Raw genomic sequence first — 27,263 nt, forward strand, 5'->3', positions numbered from 1 at the left:
AGCTTAGGGGCTTGTGTTTTGTGTTTGCTGTTTACACTGGTGGCTTGGGAGAGGCTGAGAGGAAGGAGGAGGCCTCATAAGGGGACCCACGGCAGCGTGGGAACCCCAGCCCCAGAGAGGGGCCGTGAAAAGCCCCAGACAAAGGGGGCTGCAGAAAGCCTGAGCGCCCAGAGAGCTGCGGGTGCGAGACGCAGGCTGCGGAGAGCTCGAGCACCTGGAGAGGTGTGGGAGCGAGACACGGGCTGCGGAGAGCCCAAGCATCTGGAGAGGTGTGGTTGCGAGATGCGGGCTGTGGAGAGCCCAAGCACCAAAGAGAGTATAAGATTGAACAACATCTGGTACATCAGCAAGGCTTGGGGTGTGGTAAAGGGCTGGTTGGAGCCACGCATAGCCCATAAGGCTGGGGTGTGTAGGAACACCTATTAGCAAAGCAGGGCTAATGTACAGGGGAAAACCGTGTCCAGGGAGATGAAGAGGGAGCCTCCCTATCATATACATTTGACGTCAAAGACATGGCGGGCGAGAACTGAGGGTGCTTTGTAGACAAACTGGACACAGTAAGAGGCGCTAGAGGAGAAAACAGTGACCTTTCTGCTACAAATAGTACTGAACCAAGCACTGACCCCTGCGGGACACCACTGCCCACTTCTCGCCAATATGACACAGATTTCTTCACTACAACTCTCTGGGTCCTATCCTGCAGCCAGTTTCTCACCCACCTGACTGTCTCGGAGTTAAGCCCACAATCCTCCGATTTTCTTGTGAGGACATTGTGGGATACTAGAACAAAGGCCTTTGGGAAGTCAAGGTATACAATATCAACCTGCTCTCTCATGTCCAGGTGGTGAGTTTCCTGGTTATAGAAGGAAATGAGGTTGGTAAGACAAGACCTGCCTGCGATGAAGCTAGCTGTCATTCAGAATCTTACCTTCTCCAAGCTTATCACAGACAGACTCCTTGATTAACTTTTCTAGGATTTTAGGATGTTAGGCTGATTGGCCTATAGTTACCCAGGTCCTCTCTCCTGCCCTTCTTGTGCATTGACGCAACATTGGCCCTCTTCTAGTCCTCAGGGACTTCTCCAGAGTGCCATGAGTTGTGGAAGAGTTTCACCAGCGGTTCCACAATGACTTCAGCCAGCTACTTCAGCGCTCCCAGATGAAGATCATCCGGTCCCATATATATGTCTAACTTTTTAATTATTCATACACCAATTCTATGGGAATAGTAGGAAGATGATTATTCTTACCGTGCTCTGTACTCTACCTGGCATTGTTTTCCCCTTGGTTTGGTGAAAGACTGAGCGAAGTAGCTATTCAGGAGTTCAGCTTTCTCCTGGGTGCCAGTAACCAGCTCCCCTGAGTTGCTGACCAACTGCCCCACACTCCCATTTGTTTTCCTGCTGTTACCTATGTACCTAAAAAAGAACTTCTTGTTAGCAATGATTCCCATTGCTAATCTAAGTTCAGTTGCCACGTTAGCCTTTCTTATCTGTTCCCTGCAAATGCAGGCTGTCATGGAATAAACCTCCTTGGGGCCCACCCCGAGCTACCATTGTTTATAAACCTCTTTCTTCTTTCTTAAGAGGATCATGATTTCCCTGTTTAGCCAAGAGGGCTTCCCAGCCCTTCTGTTACATTTTCTCTACATAGAAATGGATTTCCTTTGTGCTTCAAGGATTGTGTCCTTAAGGAACAACCAGGCTTAGTGCACACCTTTCATCTTTGGTCCCTCATCCTGCACCAGTTCCCCTACTAGTTACCTAAGTTTGTTGAAATTTGCATTTTTGAAGTCCAAGACTTCAATTCCACTCTCAGATTTGTCTGCCTCACATTGGACAGTGAACATGATAGTTTCATGGTCGTCGTCACCCAGATTTCCCATTATATTTAAGGTGGTCACCAGTCGTCTCCTTTGACGAGGACCAAGTCTAGGAGAGTGTCACCTCTGGTTGGCCCATGCACCTCCTAACTCTCCTATAAAATATGAAACATCATAGCCAGAAGGAAGCATATTTCTACCTCCTGCTTGCCACCAGACAACTCTGAGGTAAAAAAACTGTTCTAACTTTTATCTGAGCCTAATTTACACAAAATGAATTTTTCCAACCAGAAGACCTTACAATACCTTCAGCTCTCCTGTGAAATATGAATTTTCCTTTCCACCTAGGACAAATTTTACAATCTGTGTGCATTTTCCATTTGCCTCAAGAAAGGCAAGTGTGCCCGAAAGTTTGCAACTAAAGTGGTTTTTTTGCAAATATCTAGTTGGTCTAATAAAAGATATTGCCTCTGTTACAAGTTCTGATCCATTTTGCCTGTAGACCAATATGGCTACAACCTGTATCCCTGTTCAGTTGCTAATCAGTTCATTCTATGCAGCTTAGACTAACTTGCAAAGACTGAATTGATTCAGCCTCAGGCTTCCTGACTGTCTGTACTTAGCCAGGCTGACTCTCTGGCACCTTCTCCAACTTTGTCCTCCTGCGGCCTGTGCTCTTCTCCTCTGCTATTCATGTGATTACCCCCAAGCCCCTAAGTCATGACTGCTCTCAGCAGCTGCAGTGATGCAAGTTCACATCTACGGCGCTTGCTGGAAAAATGTATTTACCTAAACTCTGTGGAATATTGAACCAGGAAGGGCTGAGAGCTGGACCTGATGTGGTGCTCCCTGAGAAACAGCTTGGTGGAGTGGTGGGAGGAGGCAGGAAATGAGGGGTTGAGTCAGACCCAGGCAGAGCACAAGCAGAAGAAAGGTGCTTGAGGATGTCAAACCCAGAAACAGATAGGACCTGGAAAGCCTGCAACAGGGGCTCTGCATTACTGCCATCGCACAGTTCCTGCTTCCTGACACTGGAAGTTGCAAGGAAACCTCTGACCCAAAGCAACAGCCCACTTGAGGGCGTTATACTCTTGCTGCTGAGGGATGGGTTGCACTCCTGTTAAACTCCCATTGTTGGGGGATGTGTTCCCTGACCCCGTAGCTCCAGCCTCACAGGAAAACGTCTTCTCTACTCATGACCCCAGGACCAGATTAACGCATAGGCAAAGGGTCCTAAATGAAGAAGGGGCCAAGTTGTGCTTATTTTACATATTATAATTATTCAGTGAAAAAAAGGTCCTATAAAAAAATTCATCTTCAGCTGGGGACCCACATGTTTGTTTGTCTAGGGCTTAGGGCTCACTAAAGGGTTAATTCAGCCCTGCATCCTCCATGACAGCTCTGAGGATAAGCTGGCAGGTGCTGAAAGGAATAGACTCCCAGTAAGTCTGGCAGCATGGGGACACATAGCTGTTGCAGTGGAACTCTTCCTCCTGGTGCACAGCTCAGTCTTGGCTGCAAACTGACTGCTCCTATCCATCTGCTTAATTTACCTGCGCAATGTTTGGCAGCCTGGAAAGCAATAAACCTGATCCCGCTCCTTATTCACAGAATTTCATATATTTCACAGACACTAGGGCTGGAAGGGACCTTGGAAGATCATCAAGTCCAGCCCCACCCCCCAAAGGGCAGGAAGTCAGCTGGGGTCATAGGATCCCAGCAAGATAAGCATTCAATTTACTCTTGAAGGTGTTCAATGTAGGTGCTTGAACCGCGTCCGACGGCAGGCTGGTCCAGACCTTGGGGGCTCGGACAGTAAAGAAATTCTTCCTTATGTCCAGCCTGAAATGGTCTTGTAGTAGTTTATGACTGTTCAACCTCATCATCCCTTGGGGTGCTCTGGTGAACAAATGTTCCCCCAGATACTGGTGGTCACCGCTGATAAACTTATAGGTGGCCATCAGATCACCCTGAGCCTGTGCTGCCAGCCTGTCATTGTAAGGTCTGCTTTCCTGACCTCTCATCATGGGTGTGACTCTTCTCTTGACTCTCTCAAGCTTCTCCACATCTTTTTTAAATTGTGGAGCCCAAAATTGGATGCAATACTCCAGCTGCGGCCTCACCAAAGCCAAGTACAGGGGGAGAAGGACATCCTGGGATTTACTTGAGAAGCATCTATGGATGCAAGCCGGCGTTTTGGTCGCTTTACTAGCCACAGCATCACATTGCAGGCTCGTGTTCATCTTGTGGTCAATCATGACCCCCAAGTCCCTTCCTTCCATAGCGGTAGCCAGCGTAGCACCGCCAAGCCTATAAGGATGCTGCAGGTTTTTTTTTCCCCAAGGTGGAGAACCTTGCATTTTTCGGTGTTAAACACCATCAGGTTCTCGTCTGCCCATTTCCTGAGCCTATCCGGATCAGCCTGAATCAACCGCCTGTCTTCTGGCATAGATGCTTTGCCCCAAAGTTTGGTGTCATTGGTGAACTTGGCCAGTCTGCTCCTGACTCCAATGTCCACATCATTAATGAAGATGTTGAACAATATGGGTCCAAGGACAGAGCCTTGAGGGACCCCACTGGTCACAGGACACCATGATGACTGACTGCCATCAATTACAACCCTCTGGGTCCAACCATGGAGCCAATTTCCCAGCCAGAGGATCACGGTGAACCCAAGGCCACAATTGTCCAGTTTCACCAAGAGGCGATCATCGGATACCACATTGAAGGCCTTTTTGAAGTCAAGATATATGACATCAATCTCTTCTCCCTTGTCCAGGTGATAGGTCACCTGGTCATAGAAGGAAATGAGATTGGTAAGCAAGACCTACCCGCAACAAACCCATGCTGGCCATCCCTTAGGATGTTGGCATCGGCCAGTCCATTAAGGATGGCCTCTTTAATAAACTTTTCTAAGATCTTCTCCGGGATAGAAGTCAGGCTGATGGGCCTACAGTTAGCTGGATCCACTTTGCTCCATTTCTTGAAGATAGGCACCACATTGGCCTTCTTCCAGTCCTCTGGCACTACACCAGAGCACCAGGAGTTTTCAAAGATCCGTGCCAGAGGCTGGGCTATGATGCTCGGAAGCTCCTTGAGTACCCTAGGTGTAGATCATCAGGGCCGGCTGACTTGAAGGTATCCAGCTTCTCAAGGTGTTCCTTCACGAGGTCAGCATTAATGGAGGGCAGGGGATCTCCCTCCCTCGGACCGCCTTGTCCCATGGTGGGCATGGGCGTCCCATGGGACTGATGAAAGACCAATGAAAAGTACCCATTTAATAGGTTGGCTTTTTCCTGGGCATCAGTTGTCAGTTGCCCCATCTGGTTTAGCAGGGGTCCACTGTTGCCCGTGCTTTTCCTCCGGTTCCCCACATATCTGAAAAAGGACTTTTTCTTGTCCTTGATGCTCAAAGCTAGTTGGAGTTCAGTTGCAGCCTTGACTTTCCTGGTTTGCTCCCTGAACAACCAGACCAGTGCAGAATATTCCTCCTTGGAGGTCAATCCCATCCTCCATCCTTTGTAGGCCTTTCTTTTTAGCCTCAAGAGGTCTGCTAGATCCCTAGACAGCCAAGGGGGATGCTGTGCTCCTCGGAGCCTATCTGCCTGCCTGAGCCACGCGGGGACCCAATGCTTCTCTCTGCAGTGGCGGTACCCACCAAGACTACCCAGGAGGGAAGCACCGCCCTACCCCACACAGCTCAGGCACCAGTCAGCCCGCTGGCAGCTTCCCTGCCTGCCACTGGAGAGGCAGGTAAGGATCAGGCCCAACACTTGTGTACTACTTCTGTTTAATTTGAAGCAGTGTTTTTAAAAACGCACTGCTTCAATTTAGGGAGAATTAAACTGAAGTAAATCCCCATGGCATGTACAAGCAGCCCCTGTCTCTAGCAGGTAGTGTGCCAGTGTGGTGTATGTTTGCATGCCATGTGTGGTTAAGCGGGATGTACGTGCATGTAGCAATGGATGCATGCCTAGTTTGTTTGTCATCTGCATGTATGTGCTTCCATGGGAGCATCTCATACTATGTATGTATGCATACACCACATGTGTCTATTCCCAACTGCTGTCCATGTGGCAGGACATTCTTATGCTTGTGACATCTGCTGGGGTTTGGAAAAATAGTGGGGAAACACGATATGAGTTGAGTGGAAACTATTTCAAATCATGATGTGCACTTACTTGGCCAAGAATTAAGTCCTGAAAACTTTTCCAGTGCTGCCTTTTTGATTTGGGTTGCTTATGAGGAGCATGTAAGGCTCTGATCTGAAGAGAAATGCTGAGGAAGAAGCCTTACGTTTGACACTACAGTATCTAGAGTATTTCTTACACTCATTTCCAAGCCATGATGAATGTTCTCCCTGTGCAATCTGTTCTCAGACCACCAACAAACAGGAACTTCAAAGGCACTAGGATACCAGCCAAAATAGCTCCAGTATGGCCTAGCAGAGATGCTCTAAATGCTCAGACTCCCCTGGCTGATACAGAGAAGAACAGTTTGTGTATATAAATCCCCACATTTGTATTCATTTTTGTTGGAAAGGGATATCAGGTTAAAAGAAATGGAAGTGGAACGGGGGTCACATGTCCAACAGTCAATAAACCAGAGTCACCTTGCTCAAGGAGAAACTTTCACAGAGCTACAGGATGACATATTCATATCACATGAGAGGAATTCACTGGGGTTAACAGCATCACACAGCAGTATAGGACCAACTGCAGATGCTTCTTCAGCCTGATGAATGGTGTTTGTACCTGCAAGCTTGCAAAGAAGAATTTTTCCAAATATTTTAATTGGTCTAATAAAAGATATTGGATTTACCCAAAGAACCTTGCCTGACAGAATCACACAAACACCCAAAGAAAGGAGTCTTTTGCCATTTGTTGGTAATATTGTCTAGCAGTTGTAGTGGTGGCCCAGCACTCAGGACTCTTCTACAAATGCCTTTCTGCTACCAACTTAATGCTTGACCTTGGGCAAGACACTTCACTTCTAGATAATTCTGTTTCCCAATACTATGAAGCATATTTCACTGGTGTTTCAAAATGCTTGGAGCAGTTTGAATGAAAGATGTTACAGAAGTGCAGAGAAGAACTATTGTGAAAGATAAAGAGCAAAAAGAAAAATTAAACTGATGAAATGCTAGCAAAGAATGCCACTGTGTTTCAATACTAGCTAGTCTGTGGCAAAGCGCTGCACTTCAAACGATACAAAGGCTTTTCTTATCAGTAACTTCTCACTCAGCCTGAATCCTCCTTGTGTAGGGGAGTAGGCCTTAGTTTCTCACAATCTGCCTAACATCCATCTGTGCCTAGGTTCACTTGAGAAACATAACTACAAAATTCCTAATATTCCCTCTAAGTTCTGAAACTCCTGTAACCTCCACCAGAACCTCAGCTCCTCCACACACTGCCTGCATGCCATAGAGATGAGACAAGACTTTCTTTCAAAGCCCTTCTTTTTTCCTGCAACTTCACCCATGATCCAAGAGAGTTTAAAATCTGGTGATTTTTACAGAAATAAATAGCTGACAATAAACTGCAATGATTTCCTACCCCATGGCACCAATTTGCTTAATACATATGAGAGAATCCAATTTCACTTTATACACCCAAACTGGACTTATCCAATTAGACTTATCCAGCTGCACTATGGCCAAGGAGGTATGTAGTTCTGTATGCATGTAATAGAGCATAAATCCCAAAATTGTAGTCTGACAAAACAGGAAAAAGGTCCCTCTTACCTTTTAGCCCAATAGCCTTGAGCTAAAGAAAACTAAGAAGCAAGAATTACAGGTTCTAGACCTTCCCCTTCCCTTGCCCAGATATTTAGACCCCGCGTCTCTGACTTCACAGCACAGTGATTTAATTACCAGGCTACAAGTCAAGCATCAGCCAGTCCCCTCTCCAGCCTCCCCCCATTGAAGCTGAGCCACTGCACCATGCATTTACTACTATTCATTACCTAAAATGGATAAAAAGCAATGCGGAAGTTTTTACCCCATTGGGTTCAATGGTTCAAGTTAGACCCAGGTCCCATTCCCTTCAGAGCAGCAGTCATCTCACTAAACCACCCAGAATCTACCTTGGTATCTTGTGCCTGGCCCCCATGTCTCATCTCTTGGCTTCCTGAGCTGAGGGGAAGCCCCAAGAAGGAGGCTATTTAACACCAGATATTCATAGGTTTTTGCTTTGCTACAATTTTGTGATTTACACTCACCCAGATACAAGAGTAGAGAGCCACATCCCTACCTGGCCGGACCACAGCCTACCGCACATGCTCTGTAATCATGTAGATACTTGAGTGTCCACTGAACATGAGACAAGATTTCAAACTGTGCCTAATTGCACAGCATGGCACTTCTGTGGCTGGGTAACAGCCATCTGAGTATGTAAATTGCAATGAGATTCAGCCTAGAAGATTCCTAAGAGAAGAGCTGTGTGGGAGTCCTACAAGTTACTAGGGTAAGCTCCACTATTCTTCCACACTGCTAATACCATAAGTAAAGCATTATCTTTGTGGATCTACTTCCCACTGTCAGGATGGCTGCTGGCTGGCTGAGAAACTAAAGAATTCACTTGGTAGCTAAAAACAATGAAGTCCTTGGAAATTTATTCTGATTCGCTATACAGTCTATAGAGAAGATACAAGAATTTGGGATGTGACTCTTCTTCTGCACCTGTTGACATGACTCTACTGCCTTTCTCAGAATTACTCATGGTTCATGTCACTGAAAGGGACAGAAGAACAGACCCTTTACATATCAGAGGTTTTGCACTACAGTGAGCAATTTGTAGCACCTCCCTATGGGGAATCATCGACTAAAATAGAAAAAGCAGCCTGGGAAGCAGAGGGCAAGTGTCACTGATGAATAAGCAAAAACAACAGTGCAGATGGGATGTCCATCACGGAACAGAAACCCACTGAGCTCCAGAGCACCACAGAAATGCACAAGGTGATGCCTAATGACAGTCAAGCTAATGGCACACTATTCCACCAAACTACATGCTAGGTCTTATCATAAGAATATACTGAAAGCAAAATCAGAGCTAGGCCCAGCCCACAGCCCGGCTCTGAATGCTGAACTACAGAAGTGCTGTAAATGAACTTTTTAGCTAACTAGTTCCATGAATGGGCTGAATCTGTTTCTTCCTCTATCTTCTGGATGTTCTGATCCAGACCTAAATAAAATCCAACGATGATCTTGTCGGTTAAATTTTTTGCCAGCACACTGGGTATATCAGTGGTGATCAGTAGATGTAAAATCTGTTCCAGGCCATCAAAGATGAAGAACTCAAGTTGATGCCTGAATCCATGGCCTGATGGGTGAAAGTGACTGTATTGTTACATTTTTATCTATGCAATTGGCCAAAGAGCATGAGTGCTCTTCCAGTGGCAAACAAAGCATGCCTGTGTCACAGAGGAGTCAGCGCACCCAAATAACAATGAAGGAGCTGAAATTACCAGGATTAGTTGGATGACTCAGGATTTCCTGAAACTGATCCAAACAGTGCCATTTGCTGCTGCTTACTTTGCAGCTACGAGACTCCTCTGCTTACACTGCTTCTTCCCAGTACAGCCCCTCCAAAGTGTCCCCAGTTCAGGGGGTTGGTGTGGACCAGAAGGGCTGCTATCTCAAAGGGAGGGAAGGGGGATGGGCTGGAAAAAATTCCATTGCAAGGAGTTACCACTGACACGTTTTGCTGGGCAGTGCACATTGGAAGACCTGTTCCCAGCATCCCTATCTCTTTCTGCCCAATGCTGATTTAAGAAGCTTCAGTGTTGGTGTTAAATACTGAGCACCAAAGGAGAATGACCTACTGAGGTCCCTTCTGACCCTAACATCTATGAATTTATAAATCTATGAATGCTGAGACCTTAGTCTTCACTGGGAGGTAACATCCTGTCCTCTTCATCTTCTAGATGGGTTCATTGCTGAGGAAAATGTAAGCCTATGTAAACTAATGAGCCACCCCATTAATTGAGAGAGGAGTCAGCATTCAGGGCTTAACTAACTGTACAGGGAAAACATACAGGAAGGAGGGGGCAGGTTACGGGCTTGTGATTACAGGGGCAAACACATGGAACTGGAAGGGCACGTTCCAGAGAGAACACAAGGCAATTCTAGGGCTTCCATGAGCAGTTGGGATCCCAGGCTAGAGGATTTCCTGCCTCTTTTGCTTAACTTCACTTTGGTCTCTGAATACGAACCCGTTGGAAACTGCTAAGGCAGCAAATCAAGGTTACTTTGCACACTGTCTAATCCAAATGATGGACAGTTTGGGACTCCCACCTCTCAGCTCTTTCCAAGGCATGGCAGCCCACACATCCGGCATAAAGGCTGCCTCCAACACAAGTGAGAAAGAGGGGCCAGGAGCAGCTACATGTCAGCAGTCCTCAGTGCTACTATCCTAGGGAAGAGTCACATCAAAGGCTTGTATGGAAAACACATGGGAGGCAGCCCTATGTCTCGTGGGCTCTTCCACGTATGCCCATGGGGACACTGCATGGCACATCAGAAGTCCCCCAGGCAGAAGAACCAGTAGAACATAAATGTATAAGGGGGTCCTGCATGCTGGGATCCTTGCAAGCTGCAGCCTCTCCACATCATTCCCGCCATCCATGTGCCCAGAACTCAGTTTTAACTCCTTTGTTGGGCTTGGTGTTTTAAACACTATATGCCCCCTCTGCTCCTGCAAAGTTTCATAGATTTCATAGACATTAGGGCTGGAAAGGACCTCGGAAGATCATCGAGTCCAGCCCCCCGCCCAAAGGGCAGGAAGTCAGCTGGGGTCATAGGATCCCAGCAAGATAAGCATTCAATTTACTCTTGAAGGTGTTCAATGTAGTTGCTTGAACCACGTCCGATGGCAGGCTGGTCCAGACCTTGGGGGCTCGGACAGTGAAGAAATTCTTCCTTATGTCCAGTCTGAAACGGTCTCGCAGGAGTTTATGACTGTTCGACCTCGTCATCCCTTGGGGCGCTCTGGTGAACAAACGTTCCCCCAGATCCTGCTAGTCACCACTGATAAACGTATAGGTGGCCATCAGATCACCCCTGAGCCTTCGCTTTTCCAGGCTAAAGAACCCCATGGCTCTCAGCCTGTCGTCGTAAGGTCTGTTTTCCTGACCTCTGATCATGGGCTTTTCTCTGGACTCTCTCAAGCTTCTCCACATCCTTTTTGAATTGTGGAGCCCAAAACTGGACGCAGTACTGTTAGCATCATGGGTGGTAATTATGAGGCCTTATTGGTGATGGCGGGCCAGTAGGGGGCACTCCTACATTAAGCCACCCATCTCACTGCGCCCAACCACCTTCCAGGCTCTGAGTGGCTCCCTACGGGTGTCTTGCGTCCAGCTGACCCCCTTCCTGGAGCACACTCGTTAGCCTGGGGGTAACGTAAGCTTCCACCACTCTGAGGAGGGACTCTCTCAGCCCTGTGTCCTTGGGGAACCACAGGCCTAATAGTCGACCCAGTACAGGCACTTGGGGCACTTCCCCAAATCAGGGGCCAAAAAGGAAAGTCCCTCTTAGTCCGCAGCCCTAAGGGGCCTCTTAGGCGTAATTTAGACACACCCCTCAATAAATCTCCTGGTCACAAAGGAGAACTTTATTGATTACAGGGGGTAGGGTGAAAATAGGGTACAAGATAGAGCAATCTCATAGACATCCCATAGAGCAAAACAGTCTGGCTGAGGTAGCCTTTTGATCACGTATCTGAGTTACTGCCAGCTATATATCTAACCAGATCTCGAGTAGCTTACTCACAAGCACCATCCAGAGGCTGCTGGAGATTCCTTCTGGAGGCAGGCTGTTCCTAGCTTATGAGTTATGGGGGAGAGACAGTAAACTCCTCTCTAAGTTTCAGATGGTAAACGCCTTTAAAAATTTCAGATGGTAAACTCCTCTCTGAGTCCCCCGCATGGCTGCTGCCCCCTCCTCCTGGGCAGTCTTAACTTATATAGCCCCTGTGACCTCATTCACCTGGCCCAATAGAGGCCAGCACCTGTTGGCTGTCGGCTAACCAATTTGAAATACATCACTAGTTGCCGGGCAGACTCTAGCCCACCAGGTAGAAGCCCCTCACCCAGGTAGCTGATACCAGTCACGGTGGCAGAGGGAGCAGGTTCCCCCCTCCCTCAGGAATGTATCCATCTCAGGTTACCTGAAGAGATAGGGTAAAGTTGTGTCTCCTCCGCTGGGCCCATCCTAATCAAATTGTCACAGAGCAGAGATTTTGGGGAGAAACAAAGGTGGCTTCCTGCTACACTTATGACCTGTCATTTCTGAAGGCAAACATTTCCTGTCTCCTTATAGTGAGGAGCTTTTTCTAGGAGCTGACAGGACTGTAGATCTAGGTGAAAAAGGAGTGCAGGTCTAGGTGTGCTGATCTAATGGACTCAGATTTCTCCAATGCATTTGACTTAGTGTCATGTGACATCTTGATTTAAAAACTTGCATTAGAGTTAACAGAGCACACACTGGAAGGATGAAAACTGGCTTACGGACTGACTTCAAAATGGAGTCATTACTGTGGAGATGCCAAGGAGTCCCGCAGGGATCTTGAACCAATGTTATTTAGCACATTTAGCAATGATTTAGACCAGGGGTAAGCAACGTTTTTTCGCCAGAGTGCCAAAAAAGCCACAATTTCTACCTTGGAAGGTGCCGAAGTGCTGGCATGCCAGAAAAACAAAATAGGCGGGGAGGGGGGAGGGGGGGGTACATGGCAGGACATACTGCATATTAGTATATTTAATCATAATAAATGCTGCCTTTGTTGTTGTGTGTTCCTTGGGAAGAAACAAGATTTGGGTTCCTTGTTGCTGTGCAGCTCCCTCCACCCCACTCCTTCCCTACCTGCATGTTGCAGTGAGAGAGAAAGAGAAAAAAAGAGAGAAATAAGAGAAAGAGGAGAGAGAGAAAGAGGGAAACAAAAAGAAAAGAGGAGAGAGAGAGAGAACCAGACACATATACACACACAGAACCACATGTGAACAAACACAGAGAACCAGAACACAGCCAGAACAGACACATGCACACATACATCCAGAGCCAGACACATGAGCACACACAGAACGAGATGTGCAGGCGCACAGAGCTGGGCTGCAGGGTCACCGGACAAAGTCTGACCCATCAATGCCCTAGGCCCGCTGGAGTCCCTGTCCTTCTTGGGCAGTCAGCCCCTGGGCTGCAGCACGGCCGGCCAAGGCCCCAGCCCGGAGCCTGCCCATCAGCCCAACCACGCAACCACTCCACACAGCTAAGGCCATAAGCTGGCAGGACCATTCAGGACATCTAAACCGTTATCCCCAGAGAGGCTGGGAGAGTGCACGATGACGCATCCCCACCACAGCCCCTCCACCCTGGTGCCACGGCAGCAGGCCTAGGGGGGCATCAAGGAGTGTTTTCCTCCAGGAAAGCAAACCAGACTGGCTCTGGACTGACAGTGCTGTGTCACTGGACCCAGGAAACAAATCCCACCTTCACTCTAAGCTGCAATGCACAAAGGCATGAGGGAGTGGGGTACTTGCCCATGGCCATGCAGGATGGCAGTGGTAGAGCTGGGGCCACTGGTCTGGGGTCCCAGTAGGAGACTAGAACAGCCCCAGGCTGCATTGACCCATGAGTGGCAGCCACGTGGCTCTGCCCAGCATCTGAGAGCTCAGGTCCGGAGGAGGAAGCTCATTCCTTCCAACAACAATGTCCAAAGGCCAGATTACCTCAGATCCAGCTCCCAGCACTCCCCAGTTCTCTGGAGGGGCTGTATCTGGATCTCCGGAGTGCCCAAGCTGTTCAAAACCTTGAAACCATGCCCCAGCCCCAGCATCACAGCTGTGAGCCCAGAGGCTCTGGGACTGGAACCGACCAAATAAACTCAGGAATAAGGTTCCTGGGCTCTGGGCAGCTGCAGCTGGGAGGCTGCAAACAGCTGCACTGGGCTCCAGAACCCAGTCATCACCTCTGTATGGGTGCGTGCATGCATGCCTCGGAGCAGACAGTGGGGGAGGGGCCTGAGGCAGTCTGTCCCCCACTCGGGGCACAGAGCTGATGACTGGGCTCTGGAGCCCCATGAAGCTGTTTATAGCCAGCCTGGGCTCTGGGCAGCTGCAGCAACGGGCAGGCTGCAAACTGCTGCACCAGGCTCCACAGCTCCAGCATCAGCTCCATGCTGGTGGCGACTGTGCACGCAACTCAGGGCAGACAGCAGGGCAGTGCAGCAACGCACCCATACAGAGCTGATGACTTGGCTCCAGAGCCCAGGGCAGCTGTTTGCAGCCTCCCAGCTGCAACCAGTCCCAGCTCTCTGTAGCTGCTGCCAATCATGGAGCCCAGGCTACTTGCAGCAGGCCTTGCAACCTCCCAGCCACCTGCTGGGAGCAACCCAGGCTCCATGGCTGGCAGCAGCTACCCAGAGTCAGGGCTGGCCATGGTGTGCTGAGCAAAATGGCCTTGTGTGCCATCCTCAGCAGACGTGCTAGAGGTTGCCAATCCCTGATCCAGACAGAGACAGAACATTTTTCCTGATAAATGTGTGCAGATGATACAAAGACTGGTGAGAGAAAAACTAAAGAGGATCACAGGTTAATTTTACTGACCAATCTGAATCACCTGGTTAAAAGATCACAGTCCAACAAGATACATTTTAATACAGTCAATGCTTCTGGAACCCAAAAGCAAAATGGAGGTTCTGGCTTGAGAGTAGAAACTCAGAGAAGAACTAAGGGACCATCACAAATTATCACCTGCACAAGAGCTCTCAGTGCAAAGCTGTAGTGGTAATCCTTGACCACATAAAAAGGAACAGCAAGTACAAAAAGGAGAGTACTCCTGTCTCTGTACATGACTGGTAAAAGGTAACTGCTAGAATACTGTGTGCAGGTCTGGCATCTGCAATTTTCCAAGGAGACAGAAATACCAAAATGGGTGCAAAGGATACTACAAAAAGATTCAGAGAATGGAAAATCCAGCTTATCAGAGAAAAGGTTGAGAAGCTATTTGATCGCTGAATATAGAAACTTCTACATGGAAAAGATACCTGATAGTAGGAGCATTTCAACCTTGCCGAAAAAGGTATAACCTCAGTGGCTCAAAGATTAAGTCAGATAAAATCAACCTTGAAATAAGACACAAACTCCTAGCCATGAACATGTTTATATTTTTGAACAGCCTACTAAAGGAATCACCATCACTGGCAGACTTTAAGATGGGACTGCCTGTCTTTCTAAAAGATACACCTTGATCTAGCTTCTTGGAAAACTGTCTGTAGTATGTATACAAGAAATCTGACTGGCACTCATGGTGTTATCTTTGTCAGAGTTAGAGTCTATATGACTCCTGACAGACAATACACTTAACACATGATTAGCGGTTAATTTTGTATTAAGTAGTGACTTGGCCACACATTCAATTAGTTAATGGTGTGATAAAATGAGTAATAAGCCACAAAGTTATTATACAAAATTTGTGTAATAACTTTGTGGCTGGTTATCATGTTTTTAATTGAATGTGTAGCCACTGTCCAGCCTTTGAAATACACAGGAGCCTGTCAAAACTACCCATGTGCTCCAGAGACTAGAAGGCCCCTCAGCTGACTGATGCTCCACTGGATGGAGCTGTTAGATCAGGTGCAGACAAAATATGGCTCGTGGGCTGGATCCAGTCCACCAGGCCATTCTATCCGGCCCATGGGGCCCCTAAAAGATTTAAAATATTAATATTTATCTGCTCCTGACTGCCTGTCAAAGATGAAAGGAGCCCAGGGCAGCAGGACCCAGGGGAAGCTGGCAGCAGAGCCCGAAAGCAAGGCCCACCTGGCCCTGCCCCCCCAACCCCACCTCTAACCCTCACCCCTACCAACCAGAAGTCTTTTCCTAGCAGAGGCTTCTGGCCTGGGACCCTGGGGCTGTTCCTGCCTCCCTCTACCAGAGGGAGAAACTCAGATAAGAACCGGGGGGGAGGCAGGGGTGGACCGCAGGCAGTCACCCCCTCCTGAGTCCTGTGGTCATGGCCATGAAGCCGGGAGCCACTTGGTGCTGGGGCAGCCAGCAATAGGCAAGAAAGCAGGGAAATGACAGGTACAGATGGGAGAGGGAAAGGGCAGCAAGCAAGCACGCAGGAGCACAGGTACAGCTGGGCAGGAGCACAGGCCCCTGCCCCCCCTCCAGCACACGCGCACATGCACACACCAACCACTACCTTGCCTTAGAGGAAGCATAAAATGCCAGTAAAAGTAAGTATGCATGTAAAATGCTTTACAAGGGCAGGTTAGTATGAACCTTATTCTACATATGAAGAAACTGAAATAGAGGAAGACAAAGCAACATATCCAAGATTACAGTAGCAGTCAGTAACAGAGCTGAGATTCCCCTACCCTGTCTACCAGACCATGCTGCCTCCAGTGACAGGCCTCCCTGCGACACCATCTCCTGTCCCCATCTTTGCTACCACCAGCCAGGCTCAGAGCAATCTCACATTCTCTCCCACACAAGCTCTTGCAGAGGTCCTTTTTACTTTCCATCCAGCTAGGTGTTTGCAGCAGCCCTTTATGAATGACCACAACATCCAAATGCTTCCCAGACAACTTCCCCCTCTGCTTGTGTCTCTGTGCTAGCATATGCAACCTCCCTCAATTTCAGAATGTCACTGCTAACACTCATTATCCTGGCATGTTACTATAATGGCCCTGACTCTGTCTCCCTCTCCAGCTCCCCTTCTTCGCTGCATCAGACACAGCCATTGGTTTGTAAGGCCCTCTACAGCCTAGCCTTCCTTGCCAGCTATTAGACAGTACTAAATCAAGGGTGCCTCCCTGCCTTTGCTCTGCAATGCCAGGCCTCACTGCTTTTTCCTTCCATGTTCCTCTCCAGCACCCTTTTTTGTGAAGCTCCTCCCACAGTCCTCTTTGATTGGAAAAAGCCATGTAAAACAACCAACATGCAGTGCAATGACCATTGCAATGCCTCCCTGGTTACTGTTCTGATGCCTCAAACTCACTGATGAAGGCAAAGCAAGTGGGCAAGAGTGTAAGTGAGATGTGCTTATGGTGCTACTCAAGACTGTTTCATTGTTTGCTTTGTCCCATTCCCCGCATGGATTCTCAGCTCTGTGGGGCAGGAACTGCTTCTATTACATTGGTGTCATGGGGCTTGGTTCCCAACTACAAGTTCCAGCACTTACTGTAATAGAGACCCAGCTGGGCCAGGAAAGTCATGATGTATAGTTAATCAGGTTATTTTGCTCTGGGAATATGTCTAGGTAAAGAGCAGGAGAGGTCACGGCATGTCATGGTGAATCAGGGTAAGTGTGTTCCCCTTGTGATTGATGTTCCTAGCGAGGCCCACATGCCAAGTGTGATGCCTTTTGGAACATGCCCGGCATGACCTGACACACTGCCAGAGAAAGGGATGATCTATAAAAGGAAATGAGCCTGTGAGGCAGCTAGATCAAGTTACTCAAATGTCCCACTACCTCAGGGTGGAGCAGAGTGCTTGATGAGGCAATGTCTAGCCTGGGATCCTCATGTTCTGTGCCTCCTGTTATAAATAGCAGGCTCCTGCTCTAAGACATTTGATCTGTTCTCCGATTTCTCCCTTAGTCATTAATCTTGGCAGATAGTACCTGTCAACAGCACAGTGCCTGGGAACTAGCAAGTTTCAAACGAAAAAATTCACATTTTGAAACATAAACAGAATCTTTAAACCTGCTCCAATGAATGGCATGGCTTCCAAAGGAACCGAGGACTTCACTGTGAATTTATGCTGGTGTAAATCAGGATTGGTTTTACTGAGGTCAGGAGACCTACATTGGTGTAAGTGAGATTAGAATCAGGCCCACTGATGAGAAATTAAAAAGTGGAAACAATATGGTAAGGCCATAGCCTCCATCTATAGACTCCTGGAAAAGTCTGTACTTGAAGGTAACACTTTAATGTGCAGGAACACAAACACAACTGCATGTGTATTTGCATACACAAATATTTAAGTTGCATGTGCAACCAGCCATACCACCAGCTCTTAGTGAAGGCAGGTTAAATGAACTGAGGACTCACCATCAGCACTTGAAAAGGATGGTTAGACAGGCAGCTGTTTATGTACACAGTACATAATTTTAAAACATTCTCTTTCCCATGTTAGCAGGACATAAGGAAGCATCCTATGAACATTTAAAGGGAATGAATCATTTTACCATGAACCAACTCTTAAGTTTCTGAAGACTTACTGTTTTCTTCTTCACAGATTTTCAGTAGGAAGTCCAGGGTGTAACTCATGTTTTTCGAGTTACTGCTTTCCATTAATGAGGCTTTCAAAGAACTGTGTTAAGTCCACAGAAAATCCCAGGCGGAGAAAAATGATGGTAGAATCATCATAGAATATAGTACTAGGGCTGAAAGGGACCTCAAGATGTCGTCTAGTCTAGGCCCATGGTCCACATCCATCCCTTGAAACAACATTATTCAGCCCATGCAGCTTGGAAGCTTCTGTGGCATTTTGGCAATAAGGGATTTCATTTAGGCAGCAGGGAGGGCAGCACTATGGAGGGAGGGTGTGGGACAGCAATGACTTCAGCTCCACTTCTAGCTCTCGCAGTAGTGGTCTGGGTCAGGTTGGAAGCATCATGTGTTCAGAGCTAAACCCACTTTCCAAAACATTGCCAATCCCTGATCTAGTTCAATCTCCTGCTCAAGCTAGGATCATCCCTGACGAAACCTTCCCAACCATGTGTCTGTTGTTAAAAATGCCCAAGGGGAGAGATTCCACAACCTCTCTGGGTAACCTTTTCCAATGTGTAACCACTCCCATGATGAGAAAGTAGTTAAAGGCTGCTATCAAATCCTCCCTCAGTCTTCTCTTCTGCAAACTAAGTAAACCCAGTTCCCTCGGCCTCATCTCAAAAGTCATGTGCCCCAGCCCCCTAACCATTTTCACTGCCCTCTTCTGGACACTCACCAACTTGTCCACATCCTTTCTGTAGTGGGGGCTCCAAACTGGACACATACTCCACATGTGGCCTCACCAGCACCAACAGAGGGGAATAATTACTTCCCTCAATCTGCTGGCAATGCTTCTACTAATGCAGCCCAGTAAGCTGTTAGCCTTCTTGGCTACAAGGGCACACTGTTGACTCATATCTAGCTTATTGTCCATTGTAACCCCCCAGGTCCTCTTCTGCAGAGCTACTGCTTAGCGAGTCTGTCATGAGACATCAATGAAGTCTGCCACTGACTTTCAATAGTGAGACACAGACAAGGGCTGCAATGAAAACTGCACACTGCAAGACACTGCTAAGGCCAGCCAGCCAGAGTAACAGTCATTAGGGACCCAACCAATTTACCTGAGATGAAAGGGGTAAGAAACGCACCATATCTCCCTCCCCAAGTGCTCAGGAAGAGGCAATCCCTGAATAATGTACCCCAGAAAACAGGAACATACCATGTAATGCCAATAGCTTTTCTCTGCCTGGATCAAAATACACAAGTTGCCATGGGAGTGGCCCCATGTGGACTGTTTATGCCTGGCACCTGCATCTGCTACTGAACTCTATATCTATGCCTGGCAATATGGAAGCCAACAGAGAACCAGGATACACAGAACCCCAGGTGGTGACCCTAGCAGTGGGCCCTTGACTACAGAAAGTCAACAGAGGCACTTGTACACATGACAGGGCTTAATCCTCATTAAATTAAATAGGTTTACTAAATTTGAAATGGTTTATTTTAAAATGTTGCATTAATATTTGCACATGATAGCCAACAAATTAAGCCTGCTGCACAATTCCCAGTAAATTCCAGTACGGGGAGCCACATACCAGTCCACCCCCTGCTGTCTTCCGTGGTGCATTTAAACCAGTAAACCCAGGAGGTAGCCAGGTAGCCTGTTCCCCAACCCGCATTGCAGTTGACCGAGGGGCACCTCACTTATCAAACTCAGGCTGAGTTTTGTTCTCCTGTTGCAGCAACAGGAGCAGTTGACAGAGGTGTTTGTGAAAAGTTTACCACCGTTCTTCACTCCCCAACCCCACCCGCTGTCCTTTTGTGGACTGAAGTCTCATTACCACTCTGTGTCTGAGGCAAGCCAAGGAATGTTTGACTTTGCTTTCATCCCCCAACACTCCTTGCCCAGCCTGCCCCAGCCCTATCAGAGTAACAGATGGACACAAGTGGGGGTGGGAGCCAATGTCCCATTACTAATCATGATGTGCCTGAACTTGACAGAGCCAGCTAGCATGGACCTTGTATGCATGCTGCCATGCACGGCAGTCCCCTGTTATTCATGACAGACAATGTGCGAGAGAGCCCGCTTCACAGTGTTCAGCTGACATGCTTGATGAATAGTGGGTTAGAAATTGTCCAGATTCACAGAAAGTAACAGCTGGAAGGGAATTGGAAAGATCATCCAGTTCAAACCACACTACCCAAGGCAGGACCACTGCTGAGATCAAATGATCCCAGGAAGACATACGTCCACCAAGGTTGGGCACCACACAAGCACTTTGGGTAGTCTATTCCAGATTCTGGTCACCCTTACAGTAAACAAGTTCTTCCTTACATCCAACCTGAAACAGTCCTCTAACAGTTTAGGGAGCATTCCTCCTTGTCCTCCCCTGGGTGGACATGCCATATAGCTAACATATTTTTCATTCATTCATTCATTCATTCTTGACTCACTGCCTCACCAGAAGACTGTGAAGAAGACTTAGCACATGGGTGACTTGTGGTAGCCCTCTTTTGCGCCATGGCCCAAAAGGGACCCTGCGGGTAACCCTCCTTGGCATACCTGTCAGTACATGGCTCATTTTTTTACCTACACAGATTGTAGGCACCCTTTTTGCAAAAAAATATGGACAAAACTAACAAAGTTGCCAGGATGGTGCCAGCATGTCTGCTGTATAGACCTTCTGCACCAAAATGGGGGGGAGGTGAACTTTTCCTGACCTGCTGAATAAAAGCCATATAAATTGAGGGCCCAGGGGCCCCTTATTGATCTGAGATGTCTGAGGCTGAGGAGAGAAGACAGCAGACCAGGGGGAGAAGAGAGCCAACCAGGGCACATAAGACTAGGACAACTTGGTCCTATGAAGAAACTAAGACCCTGGTGCAGGTGCTGGGGGACCCTGAGATGTTAAGCCAGTTCGGCATCAGCAACAGCCTGACTATGAACTTGCATATCTACCTGGATGTTTCCAGGAGACTTTCCCACCAGGGGCACAAGACAGCAGTCCAGTGCAGGGTGAAGTCCAAGAATATGAGAGCTGCTTTCCAGTGTGGAGTAGCAAGATCTCATTGGAATGGCACCCCCATGCATAACATACAGCATTATCAGTACTTCCAACCATTAATGGAGCTACTCAAACACCAAGCCAAATAGATGACTAGAGGTATCCAGGCTATCCTCTGCTCCTGAGAGGTCACCGACCATGAATCTGACTGTGAGTCCTGCTGCGTCATGCAAGGAAGACAGTAGCAATTCACTAGAACAGGATGTTGATGAGTTGCCAAAGAGAAACCAGGGACATCATCCTCCACAACTGATATGCTAAGCAGTGGGGAACCAGCATCTGACACGACACCTGAGATTAGGCTGGGCTGTGACATGCGGGGGGAGGACTGCATTCAACTGACATGAGACATGGAGGGGGGTGTTAATTCAACTGACAACTAAGTGACAGGTGTGAGGGACTGGACTGCAAGAAGGTGAAGAGCAACGCAAAGCATGGAGGCTCTGCTAGGGACTTGTTGCAGCCTTTCAGGGCCTGAAGTCCAACAACTTAGGCACGCAGGCTGGCAGGTAGGCAAGCACTTATTGGTGGGTTTTCCAGAATGATTCTTATCCGCTCGTCTGATTTGCAGAGCACAGAATAATTCCCTGCATTCCTTCCTTCCTTGGTTTTCAGCTCTTCTTGGTACACCTGCACAAAAATGCAGACCACACAGGAAGCCTGAGAACAATGCCCGAACAGATAGGATTGTCACCATCATCAGTACCTGTGTGGTGCTGTTGCAGGAGATAGCAAGACACGCACATCGAGTCTGTGGCCAACTGTCAGCTGGGCAATGCGGCAGGAGGTATTCACGAGAAAGGGAGAGAAGGGCAGTCCAGCTTGGAAATGCAGAAAAGCAGTATTGGCTATATGCAGTGATAGTAGGTGAGTATTACTAATTATTGGTCATCACCTGTTTGTTGATTTAAGCATAAACAATGCCTATGGTTACTGCATGCTTTTAAAAAAGGTCTTGTAATGAAACTTGCTGTGTATTGCCTGAGGTTTAAAAAGTTGAAGAGTACTGCTTCTTGCTAATGGTTACCTTGAAAATTCTGTAATGGTTGGTTGGTTATTTATGTAAGTTATGCTTAAATCGCTAAAGGTTAATTATGTTTAAAACGGGTTTCTGTCTTCTTTTCTTTCAATGTGGGCGGCTATCAGGAGATCATCAGGCTAGGGTCCCAGGCTTTGTTCCTGGCTTTGTTGCCATCACCGCCAAATGAACAGTTGTTTGCAACATTAAGGAAGGCTGCTTAACCTGCAAAACTGGAAAAACCAAGAGGCAACAGTGCAGTGTGGCATGGGGGGGGGGTACCACAAGTTGGGAGTAAGGGGCACTGCCAGGGGTGCCCAGGTTGTGAGTTAGGAGCAGCAGGATGGCTAGGGTCCCAAGTCCTAAAGTGATGGACAACAGACTGGGCTGGACCAAAGCACCACATTTTTTTAAATGGAAATATGGTAACAATAATGAGGGTGACATAAGAGCTGGCTGCCTGCTGCCACTGTGCAAGTCTGACTGTGGAGTAAGACTGTGCAATCATGAGTGGCGCAGCAGCACAAGGCAATGTGGCGGCTATGGGCTGGCTGCACTCAGTGCTATGAGTGGGCGGGCGCCAATTACTCTAAGCGCATTTTGTCTGCTGCCATGGGTCTGACTGTGAGGTGACCTTCCTTGTGCAATTGAGAATGGTGTGGAAGCCTGCACAAGAAAAAAAAGTGGTAGCTATGGGCTGCATTCAGTCAGTGCTATGAGAAGGCAGGAGCCATTTGCTCTGTCTGGCTGAATGGCAAATAAAAGCAGTCCATGGTGTCCCCTTTAGGCATCCAAGCAATTCTTCATTCCTGGATTAAACCAGGGGAAGATTACATGGTAACTTTGCCATTCTCATTAAAGGCTTCCAGCTGCCACCAGTCTGACTGTGGGGTGAACTTGTGCAGTCACGAATGGTGCAGTAGCCAGCACAAGAAAAAGATTGGCAGCTATAGGCTGCATTTAGTCAGGGGCTGGGGCAGATTATGGGGTGACAGTGCCATTGTCATCCTGGCCAGGGCATGGCTGGGTAAGTTGGGAGGGGAAGGGAAGGGGGGAGGGTGGCACAGGTGTCCATACAGGAGAACAAACATTGATTCAGCATCTGGCATGCAACACCTGGCATCTGAAGAAACACATTACACACAATTATCGCAACAGGGCACATAACCTCTTCCCCTCCTATCTGTAATTTGAAGGGACATCTGGTGGACAAAAGGATTCATTACAAGTCTTTGAGTGCACTTCTGTTTGCCCGTGATGAATCCATGGACGCAACATTTTAATTCATGGTGACCCAAACTAAACTACATTGGGATAACTAAACTACATTGGATGTGTTTTACTTTAAAACGCCAAGATCACTTTTAAAACATCAGGAAAACCCACACGTACAAATTGTAATGTGGCTGAAACAAAAGAAAGGACAAATTTTGTCATGTGTACAAGTGCCCCGGGAAAGGGGCTGTGATGTCACTAGACACACTCCTCTCCAGGATTCATGCACAGCCATCATTGCCTGGTCAGTGACTGGGGATGGGTACATGTGCACTGATTTCATAGCTCTTTACAGCAGTCTCCATGTACTGGACTCTACAAGAACTCCAGGACAAGATAAAGCTGCTGCCTTCTGGGAATCCACCCTGTAACAGACCACAACTTGTGCTCTGTTACTCACAGGGGCATGGGCAAGCAGCATAGCAGCCTGCAGATGGCTGCACTCCCAATCAGGCACAATTGCCTGACTGGGAAAAGAACCCAGCTGTTTGTCATAAAAGCAGGCCCTGAACAGTGGAGCCAGCAGCTTGCTGCTAGAAACCAAAAGGAGAACATCACATGGCCAGAGCTGCTGCTCACATTACATCTTGGAGGTACAGGGCAGGAACTATGGGAATTCCTGGTCCTGGGAAATGACCTAAAACTACACCCTGCTGGGGCTGGATGGCATGCTGGTGGCAAGACAGTCGTCAGGAAATAACACATCTGTGCCTCCCCAATGAAGGGTGAGTATGGGGTGCCAGAAAGCCTCAGTCCCCACTGCTTTGTGGGTTACCCCACAGAGGGGAAAGGCTAGGGGAGCACACCCCAAAGACAAAGCAAAGGCACAGGGTACTGTGTGGAGCCTGAGGCAGGATCCAGGTCAGGTGAAGAGGCCAGAGACCGCCCAGATCCACAGGAAGGCTTGAGGCATATAAAGGGTATGAGGCCCCAGGGGCAAGGGATTGAGGCTCAGTGTCAGGCAAGGGATGAGGCCCCAGCAAGGAGGCATGAGGGGACCAAGAGTTTCCCAAGGTGGGCAGGGAGCCTAAGGAAAAGGGAGGGGCTGGAAGCCATGAATGGCTGATATTGTGAGCCCAGTGTGAGGGCATGGGAGTGAGAGTTCCAATGTGGAACGCTGGAGTGAGAGTCCTAGAGTGATGGCACAGGATTGTAGGGCAAGTGTTAGATCATGTAAGTGAGAGGCTGCATGTTAGGCCATGGATGCCACCTACAAGGCATAGGACACAGTATAAGGGGAGGTTCAGAGCTGTGTATAAGCCCTTGGCATCAGGGCAAGTAAATGGGGAGCCTCCCTCCTGGTTAACATTTTCCAACTAGTATCATGAAAGGCATGGCAGGAGAGGTAGGTAGGCGCTTAGCCCTGAGACAAGTGGGCAGGCCAACAACTAGACCGGCCTTTGGACACCCACTTGTTACGCACCCAATGCTGAAAACCTGGAAATGAGTATGTGACAGGAGTGGGCAATTATTTCGGCTGGAGGGGCACTTAATGAGGGACACTTAATGAGTCCTAGGTGGGACCTGTCAAGGGCCATATCCATTATCGTCTCTCACTCTCTTTTCTCTCTCTCTACTCTTTTCTCTGTCTCTCTCCCTCTCTCCACTTCTCTGTCTGTCTCTCTCCTCTTCCCTTACTGTTTGTTATTTATCTCTCAACACTCTCTCTCTCTCTCTCTTTTCTATCTCTCTGTCTCTCTGGCTGTCTCTCTCTCTTCTCTCTCTCCCCTCTTCTGGCTGGCTGTCTCTTCTTTTCTCTCTCTCCTCTTTCCCCCTTCCAGAACCCAGCCAAAGCTGTATTTCACCAGGAGACCCAGTGCTCAGCTGTGGACCAAGGCAGGAGCTCCTGGGGGTTGGTATCAGCTTCAGCTGGGTTCTGGAGGACAGAGAGGAGAGGAAAGGGAGAGGGAGAGAGACAAAGAGAAGAGACACAGAGAGAAATGCTGCCATCCTGCCTTGGTCCACAGCAGCAGCTCCTGCCTGGGTCCATGGCTGACACCACTGGCAGATTCTGGGTTGGGGCTCCAGGCAGGAGTTTCCACTGCACTGGGAGGGCGGTGGGGCAGCTGTGGGTGCCACCGACAGGTTCTGCATCCAGGCTCCTGAACCTGCCCACAGTGTCCACAGCAGACACCACCACCCACCTGCTGCGGGGAAACCCCTCCTGGGTCCACAGCTGATGCCTGATGCTGTTTGACTGAAGCAGTTCCCCCAGCCTGCCTGGCACCACATGGCAGCTGAAGTCTTCGGCCGCCCATGGGCCAGATCCAGTAAGGTGGCAGTTGCCCACCTGTGGGCTGGATCGAATCTGTTGGTGGGCCAGATCCAGCCCACAGGCCATATTTTGCCAACCCCTGATATATGACATGCCCTAGTGGGAATTAATCTGCCCCAGATGCAGCTGCCTTTCTTAGCAGGGGTTGGATCTAGCTCTCCAGACTTAAAATCCCTCAACTGTGAAGTTTAATATTCATTGGCACAATCCCCTGTAGTTTGCAGTTCACTGTGATAAGTAACTTCAAGCTGTCCTGAACAAAATCTCCCCCTGTATTATCAAAGAGCTGTGGTTTGCCACAATCCATACAACCTCACTACTATGCGACTCCCTGGGCCAGAGAGCAGGAAGGAATTGTTGCTCTGCCTGCATATGGGCTAGCCCAGCCCCATTTCTGACTGCCCACTGACCACCACAGCACATTTACAAAAAGGATCAATGAGACACATGGGAAAAGTGATTCCACTGGAAAGAATAGGGCAGATGGTCTAAGCACCACACAAGCTGCTTACTAGAACTCAACACTCACATTGTTATAACCACAGCCATACTTATCTCTGAAAAGAAATACCAGGAAGAGCACCACCCATGCTGCCGTGGCTTAGGAATGAAGGAAACCCAGAGAATCAGGTGCCTCCAAGTCCAGTGCCAGGCCAACAATCAAATGATTGTCAGCTCTGGTCCTGGGACTGTACCCAAGTCTCAAACTAGCCCTGAAGTGGGTCCAAGGCTGAGGTCAATAGTCAAGTGACTTGTTGACCCTAGCCCTGGACCTGCCACATGTTCAGTTTAAGGCGCCATACAAACCAGCCACAAAAAATCTTCTACATCATATGTGGACCATTTTTATGGCTGGTTTGCCATTTTATGGCACCTTAAATTGGATGCACATGGAGCGGCCTTGCCACTTATGCTACAATTACCACATGGCATAAATGTAACATATACAGAAAACCTCAGTGTTACCTGCCCTTGATTTCACCACTGGGACTCAGGGGGTTTGTGCTGCCTGGGGAACAGCCCTTGCTGTTCCATAACCACGTGGATCCTATGTGAGATTCACTGTTTGGTAGTTGACAATTAAAAACAAGTGAAGATGTGAAACTATAACAAACTGACTCTCCTACCCCCTCCCTTGGCCTCTGCAACCCCAGAAAATGTCCACAGTCAGATTGGGATGCTGCCCATCTTTGTTGCTTTGCATATCTGCAAAATGCCAAAAGACAAACTACTCCTACTGAGAACAGGCAGGAATGCTCTGTGCTGGAAGAGCAGAGGCTGGGCATAACGCTGGTACTGGCAAGGCACTCCCCAGGGAAATTACTCCCAGCACAAAGGGTAGCGAGGCATGTGAGGAGATGCACCCCGAAGGAAAGGAGCACAGGACAGGAAGAAAAGAGGGAGCTGATCCAGCCCCTAGAGTTCTGGCCTACAAGTCAGGAGACCAGGCTCCAATTCCCTGCTCTCCCATGAACAGGGAATTGGAGCTTGGTCTTCTGACTTGCACCTCGGGACCTCTCTGCACCTTAGTCTCCTGACTTGCACCTCAGGACCTCTGTTCCCATCTATATAGTGGGAATAATAGTGTTCCCTGC

At 48.3% G+C, this 27,263-nt stretch overlaps 1 protein-coding gene across 1 annotated transcript in view; it reads right to left on the reverse strand.

The window, feature by feature from the left end:
• The window catches only part of SNTA1 (syntrophin alpha 1), an 89,154-nt gene that overhangs the window by 17,744 nt on the left and 44,147 nt on the right, over positions 1 to 27,263 (reverse strand). The window lies entirely within an intron of this gene.

This window comes from Crocodylus porosus, unplaced genomic scaffold (genome assembly GCF_001723895.1).
Source record: "Crocodylus porosus isolate Cpor-Errol unplaced genomic scaffold, CroPor_comp1, whole genome shotgun sequence".
Classification (NCBI taxonomy): domain Eukaryota; kingdom Metazoa; phylum Chordata; order Crocodylia; family Crocodylidae; genus Crocodylus; species Crocodylus porosus.